We start from the raw sequence: 10,127 nt of genomic DNA on the forward strand, positions 1-10,127 counted from the left end.
TTCTATTTCAGAGCTTGAAATAGGCCTGCTGAGTTGGGTTAGCTCTTCTTGGTTCAGTGTGGGTATGTTAATATTGTCTAGTAATACATCCATTTCTTCTATATTCTCAAATTTGTTGGCGTAAGGTTTGAGGAGTATTACCTCATGATATTCTGGATCTTGGTAATTTCTGTCGTGATATTACCATTTTCATCTGTGATTTTATTTCGATATTCTCTCTTGTTTTTTTGGTAAGATTTGCTAAGGACTTGTCAATTTTGTTAATTCTTTCAAAGTACCAACTCCTTGTTTTGTTGATTCTTTCTATAGTTTTTTTGGATTCCAAATCATTCAATTCTGCTTTGATTTTAGTTATTTGCTTTCTTCTACTGGGATTAGGGTTGGTTTGTTGCTCTTTTTCCAAGAGCTTAAGGTGAGACATTAACTTGTTGGTTTGCAATTTCTCCAACTTCTTTTTGTAGGCACTCAAAGCTATAAATTTTCCTCTGAGTACTGCCTTTGCTGTATCCCAAAGGAGTTGGTATTTTTTGTGCTCCTTATTGTTAAATTTCATAAACTGTTGGATTTCTGATCTGATCTCTTCGATTACCCATTGGTGATTCAACAATGTGTTGTTCAATCTCCATGAGTTACAGGGTTTTCGTTGGTGAAGATGTGTGTTCAGTTCCAATTTGATGCCTTTGTGGTCTGAGAGTGTGCATGAAATAATTTCAGTGTTTTTGAATCTGTCCAGGTTTGTTTTATGGCCTAAGATGTGGTCTATTTTGGAAAATGTTCCATGTGCTGCTGAGAAAAACGTATATTGTGTTGTTGCTGGGTGGAATATTCTGCAGATGTCTGTTAGATCTAGTTGTTCTATATAGTTGTTCAGTTGTAAGGTTTCTCTGTTGAGTTTTTGCCTTGTTGATCTGTCCATAGGTGAGAGTGGTGTGGTAAAGTCACCGACATCACTGTGTTTCGATCTGTGTATGGTTTCAGTGTAAGTAAAGTTCGCTTGATGGAGTTCGGAGCTCCGGGATTGGGTGTGTAAATATTTAGGATCGTTATATCTTCCTGGAGGAAAGATCCCTCTAGTAGTATGTAGTAACCTTCTTTGTCTTTTCTTACTAATTTTAGTTTGAAGTCTATTTTATCTGATATAAGGATGGCAACTCCAGCCTGTTTATGGGGGTCGTTCGCTTTATAGAGTTTATTCTAACCTTTCACTTTCAAAAGATTGTTTTTTTGTGTAAGATGTGTCTCTTGAAGACAGCAGAATGATGGCTCTTGCTTTTTAATTCAACTAGAGAGCCTATGCCGTTTAATTGGAGAGTTAAGTCCATTGATATTGAGAGTTAGGATTGAGAGATATTTATTAGTTCCTACCATTTTTAAAAGGTCTTATTAGGGCCTGTGTCTTAACAGTTCTTGTGGTCCTTAGATGGTATGCTGTTTAGGTGTCATTTCTTTCCCTATATTGCATTTATTTTGGTTTTCTATGTATAGAATATCTTTGAGAATTCTCTGTAATGGTGGTTTTGTTTCGACATATTGTTGCAGCTTTTCCCTGGAATGGAATGTTTTTATTGTTCCCTCAGTTATGAATGAGAGCTTAGCTGGATACAGTATTCTTGGTTGGTAGTTATTTGACTTAAGGGCATGACATATATGCTTCCAGTTACTTCGTGCTTGCATGGTCTCTGCTGAGAAAGCTGGGGTTATTCTGATTGGTTTGCCTTTACATGTTACTGAGCCCTTTTCCCTGGCTGCCTTTAGGATCTTTCCTTTGGTTTCTATTGATCCAGTTCTGATTACGATGTGGTGGTGGGATGTTCTTTTCTGGTCAGGCCTGTTTGGGGTTCTAAAAGCTTCTTGTATCTGGATGGGCCTGCCCTTCTGGATATTTGGGAAATTCTCTGAGATGATTCCCTGAAGTATATTTCCAATACCATTGACCTCTTTCTCCAGGCCCTCCTCAATACCATTAGCCTTATATTAGGCTTCCTAATTGTATCTTGGACCTCCTGAAGTGCTCTCTCATGTTTCCTAGATTTGGATTGACTCATTTTCTGTTCTTTCTCTATAACAACTAAATTATGTTCAGTCCCAGAAATTCTCTCCTCTGCATTGTCTAACCTGCTATCAAAGCTGTCTACTTTATTTTTCATCTCCCTTGCTTCTAATTGCTCATTTTTGATGCCTTGCATCTCTTCTTTTAGATCATGTTTGGATTTCTTTAGCTCCTTGATTTCCATTTGACTTCTTAGCTCAGTAGCTTTAGTTTCTTTGGACAGTTGCTGGAGTTCTGTCAGTTTTTATTTGTGGATTCTATGAATTCATCCATCTTTCTTTGAAAAACCTTTATTATAGCTTCCTTTATGGCTTCTTCGTTTTCACTTATCACATTGTTAATGGTTTCCTCTTGTTTAGCTATGGCTTCCTCCATTATCACTTTCCTTATATTTTCACATTTTTCATTAATGATGTTTATCGATTTCATTTGTGTAGCACTTGGAAGATTCTCCTCTAGGTTTGCCAGTGACTGCTCCATTGTCTGTTTTCATTGGGTGGGGGATGTTGTTTCTTGATTTGACATTTTTCTTGAGTTTCTTGTTCTGCCCATTTGAAAGTGGGAGCAAGATTACTACAAAATAGGATTATAGTTTTTCAGATATAACCAACCTAGACCTCTGTAGCTGGCAGACACTAGATGTTCAAAAGTTTTGATTGGTGTTATCCCTCTTTCTTTTTGTGCACTTACAGACCAGTCTAATACAACCACTGATAAGCGAATCATACCCAAAACAATAAGCCTCTCAATCCAATCTCTATTGTCTTTAAGACCCTCTGAGCCTAGAGAATAATTAAACACCTTGATATACAGTATTGCTCAACAGCCATCAAGTGTAGGTCCATGCAGTATAAGGGTTGAAAGACGAACAGAGGTCCAGAGATAGAAAAATATAATGAGAGAGGTCAGGGGAGGTACAAGAGGATTAACGTAGGAGTGTAAGGATATTGTAGTAATGAAGAAAAGGTATAGCGTAAGGATAACTGACCTAAGTTGGTAACTAGGTAGCATATTTGAGTAAAAAGTTTGGAAAGTATTAGAATAAAACTTATGTGCTGCTGCACGACTAGCTGTTAGCCCAACCAGTGGCCTCACAGTGGACTATGGGATGGATCTGGGAGCTTCCATCTGAGCGTGATTGGGAGACGTTTTCCTGTGCTGCTTCCCAGGGTGGCCCCAAGCCAAGGGTCTGGGGATTCAGAGTTTCAAGGGGCTCTCAGCAGGACCAGCAGGAGACTCCTCTGTTCCCAGGGGCGGTGCCCAGATGAGGATGTGAGCTCCAAGGGCGAAGCCGTGCTTTTTTGATTCTCAGAAGGGGAGCTTGGCTGGTGGTCGGCCCTTCAGATCCCTGCTGTGTTTCCACTGCTTTGTCAGAGTCTGTGACTGTGGGGGACCCCTGTGTGCTTTCTTGCTCAGGATTCCCAGCTGGACGATGCTCAAGAATAAGGGGGGGCAAATGCTGGCTCCTATTTTCCCGCACACCCTACCCGCTCTTGTAAGGCAAGGTCCCAGCGCACTCCACTCTCCAGATCCAGTGGCCTGGGAGAGGAGCCTGGTGGGCAGGTGGGAGCTGGGACAGCTCTGCCTCCCCTGGTGGGGTGCTGAGTCTTAGGGTCCACCTGCTTGTCAGTCTCCAGTCAGAGGGCTGGGGGTTGAGCCCGGTGGGTAGGTGGGAGTTGGGACAGCCCCGCCTCCCTTGGTGGGGTGCTGGGTATTAGGTAGCCTGCCTGTCAATCTCCAGTCAATGGCCTGAGTGAGGGGGCTGTTGAGGGAAGGGATAGGATTCTAAATTCCTTGCCCCCCTGCTCCCGCCCGTCTTTCTCGGGAGGGGTGTAGGGGTCTGAGTTAAGTTCTATTGCTTGGCACCACTCTGCTTTCCCGATGGGCTTGGGGATGCACTGTATTACTCATGCCTCTGCGTTCTGTCTGTGGGTGTTCCACTGTGGTGGGGAGTCTTTCACTCCCCTCGGGTCCCCACCGCTGCCTGTGTTCCACGTCTGGGTTCCGCTGCTTGCTATTCTGGTTCTGCGTCTGGGTTCCGCTGCTTCCGCAGATTGCTATTACATAAGTAATGAGTATATTTCTTGGAAACACTGTTACCCCCTCCCTCCATTTTTCTGTCTTTCCCTTCCACCCAAGTCATAAAGTTCATTTCCAACAAATATATTTATATTTTCCTTATTGAAAACAGTAGTTTGAAAAGTGTGGAAATAAATGATATAACTGATATCATTTATCAAAACAGATTACTTGAACTCTAAAATAAACATTCTAGGTATCTTTTCTCATAAAATTTTCCTGATGCTATTAAAGTAATAAAAAGAATTTTAGTTATTAATTTCTTAAGTTTTACCTTTACCATTATTACAGTAAGCATACTGTTTATGGTATTAATACAGACAGCATGAAATGTGATCATGTAAAAAATTAAATGATTAAAAATAGTAAGGTTGGGCACCATGAGTTTGGCTTGGTGGCACAAGCCCTGGACTGACAAAAACAAAGTAGGGTTAGATAAACCAGATCTATTTCAAAATGTGCGGAAATAGTATGATTTCTAATTTGGCTAGTCCTGGGGCTTGAACTGAGGGACCAGGAATTGTCCTTGGCCACTTTTTGTTGATGGGTATCACTGTGACACTTGAGCCACAATGTCTCATCTGGCTTTTTCTGTTTATGTGGTGTCTAGGAATTGAATTAATGGCTTCTTGTATGCTACGTCTAGGCCACACTCAAGGCCAAAGTAGATTTTTAATGCTATTGTGGAGTTTTAGTGTTCTTAAATATTTGTACAAAGCACAATGGATATAGAAACAGACTTGAACTCACAGAACAGATTCCCACATATTACTTCAGTTACACTGGCACTTCTCCCAATTGGCAGAATGCCTTTTTAGGCATGCTCTATCCTTAAGCTTTGGTAGCTGACCTGTCTCTCCATGGAGGCCTGGCCTGGATTTCTGGTGATTCCATGCATTTCATTGTTCCCTGCATATCCAGTAAGTTTATCTTGTACAGGTCCTGGCCAATCTGGTTTTTACCCCACCCAGGACCTATGCGTCTGGGGCCTCACATTGTAGGTTGAAAGTAAAACACATTATAATAACGACTGAAGAACTGTACACCATAATATTAACAATTAGAGTTTAATAGAAAAGTAAATACAATGAACACTGACATCATGAGAGTAAGAGATTTCTTTTCAGGAAGGGGGTAGGGAAGGTCTAAATCCTGACTGGCCTCCAAGTTGTCTTCAGGTAGTAATTCTACCTCAGAGTCCTCAGGGAGTAATTATTCGTCACAGTCCTCAGAAGGGTCCTCCTCCTCATGAGAAACAGAATGTCCTTCCTGAGTTAAGAGGGGGACGGATTCTAGTTTGTCTAATAGAGATTGCTTCTCCTGTGCTGAGACGGGTAGGACAGGATATTCTGTGAGGATTGATACATTTTCCTCCAGTGAATACAGTATTGAGACTGCACTTGCTGCTACCCCCGTACAGAAGCTGGGAACATTTTCCATGAGCCCAGCGTGTGGCCTTTTAGCCTGCACAGTAAGTGAAGTGTCACTCTGACTCACGTGGACTGACTCTGGGTGGACTGTGAAAGCAAAGGGAAGGAAATGTGGCTAATCTTTTTCTTCATCCAGATTATCTGTAAGTTCAACTGTGTCACATGTGGGGTTCAGAGCACAAGCTATAACCACAGGACTGCAAACCTGTTTGGTGTTTTCTACAGAAGGCCCATGATTTCTGGAGTGCAGTGATGATTCTCCATCTCCATCAGTCACCAGTTCCACCTGTGGGCTTTTCAGCTGGAGTTCAGGAGAAGCTCTTCTAGGGCGACCCAAACCTAAGAATGGAAATAGGTACAGCATTCTTAGAGTAGACTCTGCAAGTTGAAGTGTCACTCAACTTCCATGAGGCTCTAATGGAGGAAGCTGTAGAATTGGAGTTTGGATTGAACACTGAGGAAATGTAGAGTCTTTCTGATGAGTGCTTATGCCTGAGTCATTTCAAACAGAGAAAAGACATTACCTGGCTGACTCCACCATAAAGGGTATTTTACCAAACTGGGCTAAAGTTAGTGTCAACCAGTACCAAGACAAGGTGAGCTTCCAGCTCACAGACTCTGAGTCAGCCACACCAGGACTTCTTCTTTTTCTTGGTCTCAAAGTTCGCGCATTCCTCCAGCTGATCACAAAGGATGTGTAATTGGAAGAGCAGCTCCGAGGCTGGCATGTGGAACCTCATATAGAGCTTGAATTGTGGCAGGGTGTGGCAGTTCTTGAACTCATAGAAATCACTGCGGTAGTAGTCCATCCACATTGTGAAGATGGAACAAACGATGCTGCAGGCACATTGGGGACAAGGAAAGTGAGAGCCTTCTCTCTCCATCCTGAGCCTTCTACCAAAGCCCCTTTCTTTTAGGACTCTGATGCTGTGGCTGTCCTGCAGAGATGTGCACTTGTATGCTGGGAGGAGAGAAGAGGCATCCAAGAACAGGATGATATTTATACCCCACTTCCAGAAGCTTCTGAGAGACAATCCTCTAAAATGCTCAATGTCATAGGCAGTGAGAAGGTTGTTTCCCCACAGGATCTGACTTTCTGCACACAGCCCTAGCTGTAATCCATGAGTGTCCACCCTCCCAATCACAGTCACAACTCTGTTATGTATTTTTTTTGTGGTCATGGGGCTTGAACATAGGACCTGACCACTGTCCTTGGGCTTTTTCCTCAAAGCTAGCACTCTGTCACTTGAGCCATAGCACTATTTCCAGCTTTTTTTTTCTTTCTTGTTTGTGGTACTGAGCAATCAACCCAGGTCTTGGTGCATGCTAGCCTAGCACTCTACCACTAGGACAAAACTCAGATGCCCTAAAACTGTGTTATCTAACATCCAGTGAAGTCCCAAACTCAAGACCTGGTGGAAATCACAAGTGATGTGCAAACAAAAAACTTGTGCTTAGATTAGATGTCTCAAAAATACCCAGTATTTTAGGCGGGCATGGTGGCTCATGCCTGGAAGTCTAACTACTCAAGAGGCTGAGATCTGAGGAAGGAAGTTCACAGCCAGCTCAGACATAAAAGACTGTGGGAAACCTCTCCCCAATTAACCACCAGAAAAACCGCAATTAGTGCTGTGATTCAAGGGATAGAGTGCTAGCCTTGAGCTGAAGAGCTCAGTGACACTACCAAGGCCCAGAGTTTAAAATCTCATAACCAATAAAAAAAGTATCCAATTTTACATGACAAATCTTCTATTTCTGTGTAAGTCCACTTACTTCTTTACTTGCTCATCTTCCTCCCAATTATGGTGGATGGATCTGTAACAATGAAAGGAGGGAAGGAGAGAGGAAGTCAACACTGTGGTTTTCAAATGTGGAGCTTTACAACATAAGTACAGGGCTAGCTAAATCCCAGGCAGGAATATAAAACTAGTGAAGTGAGATATGTCTATATAGTTCCATGAAAATTCTGCTAAGAGGCCTCTATGAATCTCTCAAAAAATGACCCAATGGCTCATGCCTCTAATCTTATCCACTCCGTAGGCTGAGATCCGAGGATCACAGTTGGAAGCCAGTCTAGTGAGGAAAAGTCTAAAGCCACTTGTCTTCAATTAGGTGGCAAAAAGCCAGAACTGGACCTATGACTCAAATGGTACATTGCTAATCTTTGAAAACCAAAGGGACAGCACTCAGCCCTGGGTTCAAGCTCAAGTGGAAGCACTGGACCACACACCAAAATGTAAATGCTTTGAGGCTCTAAACTGGGAAAGCTAACATAATCCTTCCCTGACGGCTCAGAAGTGATTCAGCCACCAGCCTTCCTCTGTTTCCAGTACTTCACAGGCCTCCGCCATTGCTACTGAAATCTTATTTCCTACTGGGAAATGGGATTTCCTAGGACCTTACCTAGGTGAGGGCTGCAATTGGGTGCCACTCACTCATGCCTATAATCCAACTTCTCAGTACGCACACTGCTGAGACTCCAGTAGCTTATGAGGGAAATGAAATGGTGTGGTGGCCCAGTCCTAATAAAGTAGTCAGCTTGTGCACTTATGTCATACTAAGCTCACCTGTGAACACCCCAGTGAACCAAACAGGCTCAGAGAGGTGCCAAGTATTCCAAGACTCGACCAGAAGGGGCTGAGCTAGCCTGGGTTTGGAGGGGGAACACTCACTTTTTCAAGAGAATATCTAGCAACTGCTCTTTGTCCCCCATTGTCTGAAATTGTTCAGGAAATTTCCCACATAAAAGAGATCACCTTTCTGGTAGGCAGGGATCAGCTTTCTCAGCAGCATCTCCAACAGGCCTTCCACAGGATCCATAGGCTACAAGGCTCATTCAAAGTCTGAGCTGACTCACCGTCATACTATGGTGGCAAAAAAATGGATCATTCAAACAGAAATGGGAATACACTTCACACTGAGGAATTGTGATAGATTAGACTGAAAACTCCACAAACTCTCATCTCAGTATAGACACTTGAAACCAACAAGAAGGTTGTAGTGTGTGAGGAAGGTGATGGGGTCAAATAGGTTTCCTCTCAGGAATATACCTCTTCTGAGTTGCCATAGATTTTCCTTGCTTTCTTCCTAGACAAAGGCCTGATATACTGGAATTTTGGGTTGGCACAGATGAAGCATCTATATCTTCAAGTGACGCATCCACATCTTTCATGTCTGAGACCCCAGTCTCCTGAACTTTGGCAACAGCACAACAACATCTTTCTGGATCCTGAGCCACAGTCCAAGTGAGCTGGCTTGACCTGGTTGTCAGTTATAGTGGCTTGGTTACTAGTGTTCCATATTCTGTTCCATTGTGAGGTTGGTAGGGTCACCTCTCAGGGCCCAATGACCAAAGCTCCTTGCTCACCAAAGACCTCCCCAAAGATATACTGGAGTCTGAATCTCCCCTCCAACCTAACAATATACATGTGGATGTAGTAAACAGCACACCTCGTTAGTCCAATCCCAATGTCTTTAACTAGGCCCAGATACCAGCCTGCTCTCAGGCTCAAGGAGCCTTTCTTAGGTAAGATCCAACCATAACTGTGACTATTCCCGTCATCCTGCACAAGCCATTTTCCTTCACAATGCCTTCTCAGTCTCCATTTTGTCCCTTGCACATTTTTTTTGTTTTTGATAGTCCTGGGGCTTGACCTTGGAGCCTGAGCATTGTTCTTGGGCTTTCTTTAGGATATAACTGTCCCAATGAACCACAGCACCACTTCCAACATTAGCTATGCATGTGGTACTGAGGAATCAAACCCAGATCTTTTGGCGTGGTAGCCAAGAGCTCTACCACTAGATCAAACACCCAGGCCATCTTGCACATATTTCTGACATCAATCTACTAGGACGTTGTTTGGTTTCTGTATCCTAATCTATCTTTTTTCCTGATGAACATCTGTGCTGTCATTTGTAAAAAATGCACGTGGGAAAATCACAGAAGTATTGGCAAAATAAAAAAGCATTACACACATAGATAAGTGTTCCTTCTTTGTAGGTGAAAGGATATTTTGATATGATGATAACTATTTATAAATACTATATTGGGGTTGGGAGTTTGGCCTAGTGGTAGAGTGCTTGCCTAGCATCCATGAAGATCTGGGTTTGATTCCTCAGTACCACGTAGATAGAAAATCCAGATGTGGCACGGTACTCAAGTGGCATAGGGCTAGACATGAGAAAACCCAAGGAAAGTGCTCAGGCCCTGAGTTCCAGCCACAGGATTGGCAGAAGAAAGAAAAGAAAAGAAAGTGCTTTTTACAAGCTATTCACTCACAGCATTTGCCTCTGAAGTCTTGGTTTCTGCATTTTTTTCTTATTCCTTTCCCTCAATGTAGACAAGAAAAACAGATTTCAGAACTTGCCGTACTGTTGTCCAAACTCTGGATATTTATTGAAGATTCAATATTGCCTGAGATACTGTGTGTGTGCATGTGTTTGTATAACTGCCAGTGTGTGCATGCACAGGTGTGTATAGGGTTTAGGGATTACTCTCAGGGCCTATGTGATAACCCTCAGCATCTTTTTCTCACTGGTATCAGACTTTCACTTCTAGCTTATTGCAG

General features: G+C 42.7%; 1 long non-coding RNA gene across 2 annotated transcripts; it reads right to left on the reverse strand.

Moving 5' to 3' along the window:
- Positions 1–5,568: 5,568 nt before the first annotated feature.
- Positions 5,569–8,043, reverse strand: LOC150039695 (uncharacterized). Of its 2 annotated transcripts, none has more exons than XR_016534257.1 (3): positions 7,963–8,043; positions 7,333–7,374; positions 5,569–5,898 (listed from the first exon to the last, which is right to left on the reverse strand). It is a non-coding gene; the product is annotated as an uncharacterized LOC150039695 (long non-coding RNA). The 2 variants fall into 2 exon arrangements; XR_016534258.1 differs by lacking the exon at positions 5,569–5,898 and adding an exon at positions 6,316–6,396.
- Positions 8,044–10,127: the final 2,084 nt, after the last annotated feature.

Source organism: Megascapheus bottae, unplaced genomic scaffold (assembly GCF_031878675.1).
Source record: "Megascapheus bottae isolate mThoBot1 unplaced genomic scaffold, mThoBot2.hap1 HAP1_SCAFFOLD_62, whole genome shotgun sequence".
NCBI lineage: Eukaryota > Metazoa > Chordata > Mammalia > Rodentia > Geomyidae > Megascapheus > Megascapheus bottae.